Source organism: Chanodichthys erythropterus, chromosome 16 (assembly GCF_024489055.1).
Source record: "Chanodichthys erythropterus isolate Z2021 chromosome 16, ASM2448905v1, whole genome shotgun sequence".
NCBI classification, from domain to species: Eukaryota; Metazoa; Chordata; class Actinopteri; order Cypriniformes; family Xenocyprididae; genus Chanodichthys; species Chanodichthys erythropterus.
This window is the reverse complement of record NC_090236.1, coordinates 15212322-15224841: the sequence shown is the minus strand read 5'-3', so window position 1 is coordinate 15224841 and position 12520 is coordinate 15212322. Positions and strand designations below refer to the sequence as shown.

The 12520-nt window shown below is 41.2% G+C and overlaps 1 protein-coding gene across 1 annotated transcript in view; it reads right to left on the bottom strand.

Annotated features, from left to right (window-relative positions):
- Window positions 1-12520, bottom strand: part of mfn1a (mitofusin 1a) — a 125459-nt gene that overhangs the window by 85435 nt on the left and 27504 nt on the right.

Genomic DNA, 12520 nt, shown 5'->3' with positions numbered 1-12520 from the left:
GAACGGTTTGGCCGTGGCGAGGCAACAAATTTATGGCGAGAAAAAGGAAACAGGAAATGTGTTATAACGTCTTAATACATATATTGATCTTTATGAAACTTCACGAGTGTGTTCGTTATAGGAGTCTGATCACATGGATGTGACTATTGTGAGTCAAAGTTATAGCGCCACCAACTGGCAGCAGGAAGTGTATCACTTTTTGAAATGTTTTGAGATCACCCTCTTATTTTTACCTGATTTGCTTCAAACTTCATCAGTGTAATGTCAATACACAGCAGATGTAGACCTATGACAGGATTTTTGATATTTGAAATATTGTTGCCATGGCAACAGGTCAAACTGTAATAATATTCTTGAGTGTTTTTGAGGCTCTTAACATGCTTCAAATTGCATGAAACTCGACACACACATCAATATTGTCAACCAGTAGACATGGACAAAGCCATAGAAATGGGTGTGGTGGAGGGGCTCAGTAGCGCCACCTTTTGACAAAAGTGGGGGGGTTAGTTTTTCCTACAGTCACCAAACTCGGTACACATATTATTCTCATCAAGCCGGACAATTTTCTAATTTACATTCATTAGCTCCGACCAACAGGAAGTCAGCTATTTTGGTTTGAATGTTAATTTTTTGAAAAAACAGGTTATGAATTTTATACTACTACTCCTACAGGGTTTATCCAATTTACACCAAGCTTTTTTTAACTTGTTGCGAACACATTGAAGTTGTTTAATTGCAAACGGATTTTGGATATCTCAAACGGTTTGGCCGTGGCGAGGCAACGAATTTATGGCGAGAAAAGGGAAACAGGAAATGTGTTATAACTTCTGCATACATTGATTGATGTTTATGAAACTTCAGGAGTGTGTTGGTTGTAGTAGTCTGATCACATGGATGTAACTATTGTGAGTCAAAGTTATAGCGCCACCAAATGGCAGCAAGAAGTGTATCACTTTTAAAATGCTTTGAGATCACCCTCTTATTTTTACCTGATTTGCTTCAAACTTCATCAGTGTAATGTCAATACACAGCAGATGTAGACCTATGACAGGATTTTTGATATTTGAAATATTGTTGCCATGGCGACAGGTCAAACTGTAATAATATTCTTGAGTGTTTTTGCAGCTCTTAACATGCTTCAAATTGCATGAAACTCGACACACACATCAATATTGTCAACCAGTAGACATGGACAAAGCCATAGAAATGGGCGTGGTGGAGGGGCTCAGTAGCGCCACCTTTTGACAAAAGTGGGGGGGTTAGTTTTTCCTACAGTCACCAAACTCGGTACACATATTATTCTCATCAAGCCGGACAATTTTCTAATTTACATTCATTAGCTCCGACCAACAGGAAGTCGGCTATTTTGGTTTGAATGTTAATTTTTTGAAAAAACAGGCTATGAATTTTATACTACTACTCCTACAGGGTTTATCCAATTTACACCAAGCTTTTTTAACTTGTTGCTAACACATTGAAGTTGTTTAATTGCAAACAGATTTTGGATATCTCAAACGGTTTGGCCGTGGCGAGGCAACGAATTTATGGCAAGAAAAGGGAAACAAAGTGTTATAACTTCTGCATACATTAATTGATTTTGATGAAACTTTGGCTTAGTCTTCGTTGTACAAGGCTGATCACATGGATTTGACTATTGTGATTCAAAGTCATAGCGCCACCAACTGGAAGCAGAAAATGTGTCACTTTCAGCATACATTGAGATCACCCTCTTATTTTTACCTGATTTGCTTCAAAATTCATCAGAATAATGTTAAAACTTGGCACATGTAATCCTTTGAAAATGGGCAGGGAGGAGGGGCTCTATAACGGCACCTTGTAGTGCAGTAAATGTGGAGTGAATTTGACATAGTCCTTTGATGTTTAACCGTTTTAAGTGCCTATTGCCCGCTGTGCACAGTTGCCCTGAAGCCACCGGGGTGGCGGTGCCACCGGGCTTGGGCCCGCCATCGCTGCTCGCAGCTATATTTAGGGCCCAAGCGAAAATTCGCGCAGGGCCCTCTTGTTCTTCTAAGGATTATTATTATTATTATTTATTTTTTTTTTTTTATTTTTTTTCCGTCTTCCGGGGCTTTTTGGGGCTCGACAGCGCCCCCTTGAAAAAAGTCTGAAAATTTGGTCCATATATTAAACATGCTTGCACGTATTAGTATGAAACTCGGTACACATATAGACCTCATCGGGCCGAACAACTTTCGCGCTCTAAGTTAATCGCCACGCCAACAGGAAGTCAGCTATTAAGGGTTGTTTGAAAAACGCATGCTCTGGAATTTGATATACTCCTCCTAGACGATTAATCCGATCGCCACCAAACTCGGTCAGCATGAAGTCAAGACACTGATGATTAAAAATTGCCAGGGGATTTTTGATATCTCGAACGGTTTGGCCGTGGCGAGGCAACGAATTTATGGCGAGAAAAAGGAAACAGGAAATGTGTTATAACGTCTTAATACATATATTGATCTTTATGAAACTTCACGAGTGTGTTCGTTATAGGAGTCTGATCACATGGATGTGACTATTGTGAGTCAAAGTTATAGCGCCACCAACTGGCAGCAGGAAGTGTATCACTTTTTGAAATGTTTTGAGATCACCCTCTTATTTTTACCTGATTTGCTTCAAACTTCATCAGTGTAATGTCAATACACAGCAGATGTAGACCTATGACAGGATTTTTGATATTTGAAATATTGTTGCCATGGCAACAGGTCAAACTGTAATAATATTCTTGAGTGTTTTTGAGGCTCTTAACATGCTTCAAATTGCATGAAACTCGACACACACATCAATATTGTCAACCAGTAGACATGGACAAAGCCATAGAAATGGGCGTGGTGGAGGGGCTCAGTAGCGCCACCTTTTGACAAAAGTGGGGGGTTAGTTTTTCCTACAGTCACCAAACTCGGTACACATATTATTCTCATCAAGCCGGACAATTTTCTAATTTACATTCATTAGCTCCGACCAACAGGAAGTCAGCTATTTTGGTTTGAATGTTAATTTTTTGAAAAAACAGGCTATGAATTTTATACTACTACTCCTACAGGGTTTATCCAATTTACACCAAGCTTTTTTTAACTTGTTGCGAACACATTGAAGTTGTTTAATTGCAAACGGATTTTGGATATCTCAAACGGTTTGGCCGTGGCGAGGCAACGAATTTATGGCGAGAAAAGGAAAACAGGAAATGTGTTATAACTTCTGCATACATTGATTGATGTTTATGAAACTTCAGGAGTGTGTTGGTTGTAGTAGTCTGATCACATGGATGTAACTATTGTGAGTCAAAGTTATAGCGCCACCAAATGGCAGCAAGAAGTGTATCACTTTTAAAATGCTTTGAGATCACCCTCTTATTTTTACCTGATTTGCTTCAAACTTCATCAGTGTAATGTCAATACACAGCAGATGTAGACCTATGACAGGATTTTTGATATTTGAAATATTGTTGCCATGGCAACAGGTCAAACTGTAATAATATTCTTGAGTGTTTTTGAGGCTCTTAACATGCTTCAAATTGCATGAAACTCGACACACACATCAATATTGTCAACCAGTAGACATGGACAAAGCCATAGAAATGGGCGTGGTGGAGGGGCTCAGTAGCGCCACCTTTTGACAAAAGTGGGGGTTAGTTTTTCCTACAGTCACCAAACTCGGTACACATATTATTCTCATCAAGCCGGACAATTTTCTAATTTACATTCATTAGCTCCGACCAACAGGAAGTCAGCTATTTTGGTTTGAATGTTAATTTTTTGAAAAAACAGGCTATGAATTTTATACTACTACTCCTACAGGGTTTATCCAATTTACACCAAGCTTTTTTTAACTTGTTGCTAACACATTGAAGTTGTTTAATTGCAAACGGATTTTGGATATCTCAAACGGTTTGGCCGTGGCGAGGCAACGAATTTATGGCAAGAAAAGGGAAACAAAGTGTTATAACTTCTGCATACATTAATTGATTTTGATGAAACTTTGGCTTAGTCTTCGTTGTACAAGGCTGATCACATGGATTTGACTATTGTGATTCAAAGTCATAGCGCCACCAACTGGAAGCAGAAAATGTGTCACTTTCAGCATACATTGAGATCACCCTCTTATTTTTACCTGATTTGCTTCAAAATTCATCAGAATAATGTTAAAACTTGGCACATGTAATCCTTTGAAAATGGGCAGGGAGGAGGGGCTCTATAGCGGCACCTTGTAGTGCAGTAAATGTGGAGTGAATTTGACATAGTCCTTTGATGTTTAACCGTTTTAAGTGCCTATTGCCCGCTGTGCACAGTTGCCCTGAAGCCACCGGGGTGGCGGTGCCACCGGGCTTGGGCCCGCCATCGCTGCTCGCAGCTATATTTAGGGCCCAAGCGAAAATTTGCGCAGGGCCCTCTTGTTCTTCTAAGGATTATTATTTTTTTTTTTTTTTTTTTTTTTTCCGTCTTCCGGGGCTTTTTGGGGGCCTTAACATGCTCAAAAACTCTTGAAAATTGGCACACACATTGGAATCCGCGGCCATTAGGACGCCGGAGAGGCTGGTACCCGGGCGTGGCAGGGGGGCTCGACAGCGCCCCCTTGAAAAAAGTCTGAAAATTTGGTCCATATATTAAACATGCTTGCACGTATTAGTATGAAACTCGGTACACATATAGACCTCATCGGGCCGAACAACTTTCGCGCTCTAAGTTAATCGCCACGCCAACAGGAAGTCAGCTATTAAGGGTTGTTTGAAAAACGCATGCTCTGGAATTTGATATACTCCTCCTAGACGATTAATCCGATCGCCACCAAACTCGGTCAGCATGAAGTCAAGACACTGATGATTAAAAATTGCCAGGGGATTTTTGATATCTCAAACGGTTTGGCCGTGGCGAGGCAACGAATTTATGGCGAGAAAAAGGAAACAGGAAATGTGTTATAACGTCTTAATACATATATTGATCTTTATGAAACTTCACGAGTGTGTTCGTTATAGGAGTCTGATCACATGGATGTGACTATTGTGAGTCAAAGTTATAGCGCCACCAACTGGCAGCAGGAAGTGTATCACTTTTTGAAATGTTTTGAGATCACCCTCTTATTTTTACCTGATTTGCTTCAAACTTCATCAGTGTAATGTCAATACACAGCAGATGTAGACCTATGACAGGATTTTTGATATTTGAAATATTGCTGCCATGGCAACAGGTCAAACTGTAATAATATTCTTGAGTGTTTTTGAGGCTCTTAACATGCTTCAAATTGCATGAAACTCGACACACACATCAATATTGTCAACCAGTAGACATGGACAAAGCCATAGAAATGGGCGTGGTGGAGGGGCTCAGTAGCGCCACCTTTTGACAAAAGTGGGGGGGTTAGTTTTTCCTACAGTCACCAAACTCGGTACACATATTATTCTCATCAAGCCGGACAATTTTCTAATTTACATTCATTAGCTCCGACCAACAGGAAGTCAGCTATTTTGGTTTGAATGTTAATTTTTTGAAAAAACAGGCTATGAATTTTATACTACTACTCCTACAGGGTTTATCAAATTTAAACAAAGCTTTTTTAACTTGTTGCGAACACATTGAAGTTGTTTAATTGCAAACGGATTTTGGATATCTCAAACGGTTTGGCCGTGGCGAGGCAACGAATTTATGGCGAGAAAAGGGAAACAGGAAATGTGTTATAACTTCTGCATACATTGATTGATGTTTATGAAACTTCAGGAGTGTGTTGGTTGTAGTAGTCTGATCACATGGATGTAACTATTGTGAGTCAAAGTTATAGCGCCACCAAATGGCAGCAAGAAGTGTATCACTTTTAAAATGCTTTGAGATCACCCTTATTTTTACCTGATTTGCTTCAAACTTCATCAGTGTAATGTCAATACACAGCAGATGTAGACCTATGACAGGATTTTTGATATTTGAAATATTGTTGCCATGGCAACAGGTCAAACTGTAATAATATTCTTGAGTGTTTTTGAGGCTCTTAACATGCTTCAAATTGCATGAAACTCGACACACACATCAATATTGTCAACCAGTAGACATGGACAAAGCCATAGAAATGGGCGTGGTGGAGGGGCTCAGTAGCGCCACCTTTTGACAAAAGTGGGGGGGTTAGTTTTTCCTACAGTCACCAAACTCGGTACACATATTATTCTCATCAAGCCGGACAATTTTCTAATTTACATTCATTAGCTCCGACCAACAGGAAGTCAGCTATTTTGGTTTGAATGTTAATTTTTTGAAAAAACAGGCTATGAATTTTATACTACTACTCCTACAGGGTTTATCCAATTTACACCAAGCTTTTTTTAACTTGTTGCTAACACATTGAAGTTGTTTAATTGCAAACGGATTTTGGATATCTCAAACGGTTTGGCCGTGGCGAGGCAACGAATTTATGGCAAGAAAAGGGAAACAAAGTGTTATAACTTCTGCATACATTAATTGATTTTGATGAAACTTTGGCTTAGTCTTCGTTGTACAAGGCTGATCACATGGATTTGACTATTGTGATTCAAAGTCATAGCGCCACCAACTGGAAGCAGAAAATGTGTCACTTTCAGCATACATTGAGATCACCCTCTTATTTTTACCTGATTTGCTTCAAAATTCATCAGAATAATGTTAAAACTTGGCACATGTAATCCTTTGAAAATGGGCAGGGAGGAGGGGCTCTATAGCGGCACCTTGTAGTGCAGTAAATGTGGAGTGAATTTGACATAGTCCTTTGATGTTTAACCGTTTTAAGTGCCTATTGCCCGCTGTGCACAGTTGCCCTGAAGCCACCGGGGTGGCGGTGCCACCGGGCTTGGGCCCGCCATCGCTGCTCGCAGCTATATTTATTATTCTTCTTCTCCAAAGTGAATCGCATTTTAGAGGGCCTAAACGTGCTCGAAAACTCACGAAACTTTGCACACGCGTCAGAAGTGGTGAAAATTTACGTCTGTTATGGGTTTCGGAATTGGGCGTGGCAAAATGGCTCGATAGCGCCATCTAACGTACAGCCCCGCTCACTACATAACACTAGGGCTTTGAAATTCGGTACACACATTTATCAGCCCAGTACCTACAAAAAATTCTCTTGGAGCGAAATCCGAAACCAAACAGGAAGTCAGATATTTTGAATTAATTCACAGTTTTTTGCATTTTCCAGACGTTGTACTTTAACGAACTCCTCCAAGAGATTTAATCAGATCAATGTCATTTTTGGTCAGTCTAATCTAAAGGCCTTTGTGACGTTAAATTGCGAAGATCTAGAGTTTTCACTGAAGGGCGTGTCCGTGGCGGCCTGACAAAGTTTGATGTCTTCGCCATGAAAAAGGAAGTTGTTGTAACTCAGACAAACAATGTCGGATCTGCCCCAAACTTCACATGCTTTATTAGAGTCCTAACCTGAAGACATCTTCATAACAATATTCAGTTACAGTCATAGCGCCACCTGCAGGCAACAGGAAATGACATGTTTTATACTGTGATTAACTCCTCATAGAGATTTAACCAGATCAACATCAAATGTTGTCAGTGTAATCTCAAGACCTTAGCGATGATAAATTTCAAAGATCTTGAGTTTTCGCTGAAGGGCGTGTCTGTGGCGGCCTGACAAAGTCTGATGTTTCGCCATGAAAGAGGAAGCTGCTGTAACTCAGGCACACAATGTCCGATCTGGCCCAAACTTCACATGTGTGATAAGAGTCCTGGCCTAAAGACATCTATATGACAATATTTAGTTAGTCATAGCGCCACCTGCTGGCAACAGGAAATGGCATGCTTCACAATGTAATTCACTACCAGAGTCACATTTCATTATGCCACGAAGTACCAAACATGCTAGAGACACGTTAAATCATGCAACACTTGGCTGAGTGCTAATTTATGCGATTAACGCCACGAAAGAAACAGGAAGTTGTTGTAACTCAGGCATACAATGTCCGATCTGCTTCAAACTTCACGTGTTCAATGATAGTCCTGGCCTGAAGACATCAACATTGCAAAATTCAGTTATGGTGAAAGCGCCACCTGTTGGCCGCAGGAAGTGTGACATTTCGAAATGACTTTGGCATAATTCTCCTGTATTCACTCACTTAAATGCATGACGCCTACTGTTCACTGTTTTCCTAAGGCCAACGGGTGGCGGTGAGCCCGGGTGCGAGGGCCCTCTCAACGCTGCTTGCAGCTTTAATTAGGGCCCGAGCACCGATGGTGTGAGGACCCTATTGGAATTGCTCCGTTTATTATTATTATTATTATTATTCTCCAAAGTGAATCGCATTTTAGAGGGCCTAAACGTGCTCGAAAACTCATGAAACTTTGCACACGCGTCAGAAGTGGTGAAAATTTACGTATGTTATGGGTTTCGGAATTGGGCGTGGCAAAATGGCTCGATAGCTCCATCTAACGTACAGCCCCGCTCGCTACATTACACTAGGGCTTTGAAATTCGGTACACACATTTATCAGCCCAGTACCTACAAAAAATTCTCTTGGAGCGAAATCCGAAACCAAACAGGAAGTCAGATATTTTGAATTAATTCACCGTTTTTTGCATTTTCCAGACGTTGTACTTTAACTCCTCCTCCTAGAGATTTAATCAGATCAATGTCATTTTTGGTCAGTCTAATCTAAAGGCCTTTGTGACGTTAAATTGCGAAGATCTAGAGTTTTCACTGAAGGGCGTGTCCGTGGCGGCCTGGCAAAGTTTGATGTCTTCGCCATGAAAAAGGAAGTTGTTGTAACTCAGACAAACAATGTCGGATCTGCCCCAAACTTCACATGCTTTATTAGAGTCCTAACCTGAAGACATCTTCATAACAATATTCAGTTACAGTCATAGCGCCACCTGCAGGCAACAGGAAATGACATGTTTTTTACTGTGATTAACTCCTCATAGAGATTTAACCAGATCAACATCAAATGTTGTCAGTCTAATCTCAAGACCTTAGCGATGATAAATTTCAAAGATCTTGAGTTTTCGCTGAAGGGCGTGTCCGTCGCGGCCTGACAAAGTCTGATGTTTCGCCATGAAAGAGGAAGTTGTTGTAACTCAGGCATACAATGTCCGATCTGCTTCAAACTTCACGTGTTCAATGATAGTCCTGGCCTGAAGACCTCAACATGGCAAAATTCAGTTAAGGTGAAAGTGCCACCTGTTGGCCGCAGGAAGTGTGGCATTTCGAAATGACTTTGGCATAATTCTCCTGTATTCACTCACTTAAATGCATGACGCCCACTGTTCACTGTTTTCCTGAGGCCAACGGGTGGCGGTGAGCCCGGGTGCGAGGGCCCTCTCAACGCTGCTTGCAGCTTTAATTCTTCTTCTTCTTCTTCTTCTTCTCCAAAGTGAATCGCATTTGAGAGGGCCTAAACGTGCTCAAAAACTCATGAAACTTTGCACACGCGTCAGAAGTGGTGAAAATTTACGTCTGTTATGTGTTTCGGAATTGGGCGAAGAAAAATGGCTCGATAGCGCCATCTAACGTATAGCCCCGCTCGCTACATTACACTAGGGCTTTGAAATTCGGTACACACATTTATCAGCCCAGTACCTACAAAAAATTCTCTTGGAGCGAAATCCGAAACCAAACAGGAAGTCAGATATTTTGAATTAATTCACCATTTTTTGCATTTTCCAGACGTTGTACTTTAACGAACTCCTCCTAGAGATTTAATCAGATCAATGTCATTTTTGGTCAGTCTAATCTAAAGGCCTTTGTGACGTTAAATTGCGAAGATCTAGAGTTTTCACTGAAGGGCGTGTCCGTGGCGGCCTGACAAAGTTTGATGTCTTCGCCATGAAAAAGGAAGTTGTTGTAACTCAGACAAACAATGTCGGATCTGCCCCAAACTTCACATGCTTTATTAGAGTCCTGGCCTGAAGACATCTTCATAACAATATTCGGTTACAGTCATAGCGCCACCTGTAGGCAACAGGAAATGGCATGTTTTACTCTGTGATTAACTCCTCCTAGAGATTTAATTAGATCAATGTCATTTTTGGTCAGTCTAATCTAAGGGCCTTTGTGATGTTGAATTGCGAAGATCTAGAGTTTTCACAGAAGGGCGTGTCCATGGCGGCCTGACAAAGTCTGATGTTTCGCCATGAAAAAGGAAGTTGTTGTAACTCAGACAAACAATGTCGGATCTGCCCCAAACTTCACATGTTTTATTAGAGTCCTGACTTGAAGACATCTTCATGACAATATTTAGTTACAGTCATAGCGCCACCTGCTGGCAACAGGAAGTGGCATGCTTTATACTGTAATTCACAACCAGATTCACATTTCATCATGCCACGAAGTACCAGACATGCTAGAAACACGTTAAATCATGCAACACTTGGCTGAGTGCTAATGTATGCGATTAACGCCACGAAAGAAACAGGAAGTTGTTGTAACTCAGGCATACAATGTCCGATCTGCTTCAAACTTCACATGTTCAATGATAGTCCTGGCCTGAAGACATCAACATGGCAAAATTCAGTGACGGTAAAAGCGCCACCTGTTGGCCGCAGGAAGTGTGGCATTTCGAAATGACTTTGGCATAATTCTCCTGTATTAACTCACTTAAATGCATGATGTCCACTGTTCACTGTTTTCCTGAGGCCAACGGGTGGCGGTGAGCCCGGGTGCGAGGGCCCTCTCAACGCTGCTTGTTATTAGGGCCAAAGCCCTGTAAGGGGCCTTTTGTTTTCTTTAGGATTATTATTTTTATTTTTTTTCTAAGTTTTTGGGGTTTTTGGGGCCCTTAACATGCTCAAAAACTCTTGAAATTTTGCACACGGGTCAGAACCCGCGGCCATTACAGCCGGAGAAAAGCTGGTACCCGGGCGTGGCAGAGGGGCTCGACAGCGCCCCCTTGAATTGAGTCAGAAAATGTGGTCTATATATCAAACACGCTTGCACAAGTATAAAACTCGGTACACATATAGACTTTATCGGGCCGAACAACTTTCGTACTCTAAGTTATACGTCACCTCAACAGGAAGTAAGCTATTATGGGTTGTTTGAAAAACGCATGCTCTGGAATTTGATATACTCCTCCTAGGCAATTAATCCGATCACCACCAAACTCGGTCAGCATGAAGTCAAGACATTGATGATGAAAAATTGCCAGCGGATTTTTGATATCTCGAACGGTTTGGCTGTGGCGATGCAACGAATTTATGGCGAGAAATGGGAAACAGGAAATGTGTTATAACTTCTGCATACATTGATTGATCTTTATGAAACTTCACGAGTGTGTAACAGTCCGATCACACGGATGTGACTATTGTGAGTCAAAGTTATACTGCCACCAACTGGCAGCAGGAAGCGTGTCACTTTCAAAATTCTTTGAGATCACCATTTTATTTTTATCCGATTTGCTTCAAACTTCACCACAATAATGTCAAAACATGGCAGATGTAGACCTTTGAAAAGAATTGTGATATCTCAAACATAGTTGCCTTGGCAAAACGTAAAACTTTTATAATATTCTTGGGCGTTTTTGAAGCCGTTAACATGCTTCAAATTGGATGAAACTCGACACACATATCATTATTGTCATACAGTAGATATGGACAAAGCCTTAGAAACGGGCAGGGAGCAGGGGCTCTGCAGCGCCACCTTTTGACAAAAGTGGGGGGTTTAGTTTAACCTACAGTCACCAAACTCGGTACACTTATTGTTCTCATTAAACTGGACAACTTTCTCATTTACAGTCATTAGCTCTGACCAACAGGAAGTCAGATATTTTGGTTTAAATGTGGATTTTTCTTAAGCTCTCTTAGACGTAGGGTCTCAGTCCCCCTCCCCCCTCCCTCTGTGTGTGTGTGTGTGTGTGTGTGTGTGTGTGTGTGCGTTGGTGCGGCCGGATTATGAGGACAAAATGCATGAATACATACCGACTCTATGAGGACATACCGTAACTATGAGGACAGTGCTGATGTCCTCATAAGTCGAGCAGTGCAGAAAGGCTTATAAGGTTGTTCCTAACCACCTCCCGCGTTTTCTCAATATGTCCTTATAAACACGTTGTACCCGTTTTTCTGTGTGTATGTGTGTATGCTCAGTGTGTATAATCTCCCCCTATTGAAAATGTGGTGCTACTGCGGTTTCATACACATTTCATACACCTAGACCCGCCCAAGCGCGCGATTCATTGGTGGAACACTGGAATCCTCGTCAGTGATTGGCTGGATTTGACATCGTGACCGTCAGCTCGCCCCGCCTCTGATCTTCAATCGTCTTGATGCGAGGTGTGACGGAGAGATTAATAACAATAATAATTAAGATTAATTAGCAGAATTCCAGCGAAATTTGCGAGATATAACGGGAGATTTTCACTTGATCATGTCAAAGGTAAGTGTATTTACTTATAAAAGTAAGTTACATAGCTCAGTGTGTTATGAGTCAGACAGTTTTAACTAGTTACCTTTAAACATGGCAGCTAATCGGGCTAACATCAGTTAAAGGTACTAGCCTATTAGCGGCTAAAATGGCGTCTTTGGCGTTTTTTAAGGTACAAACA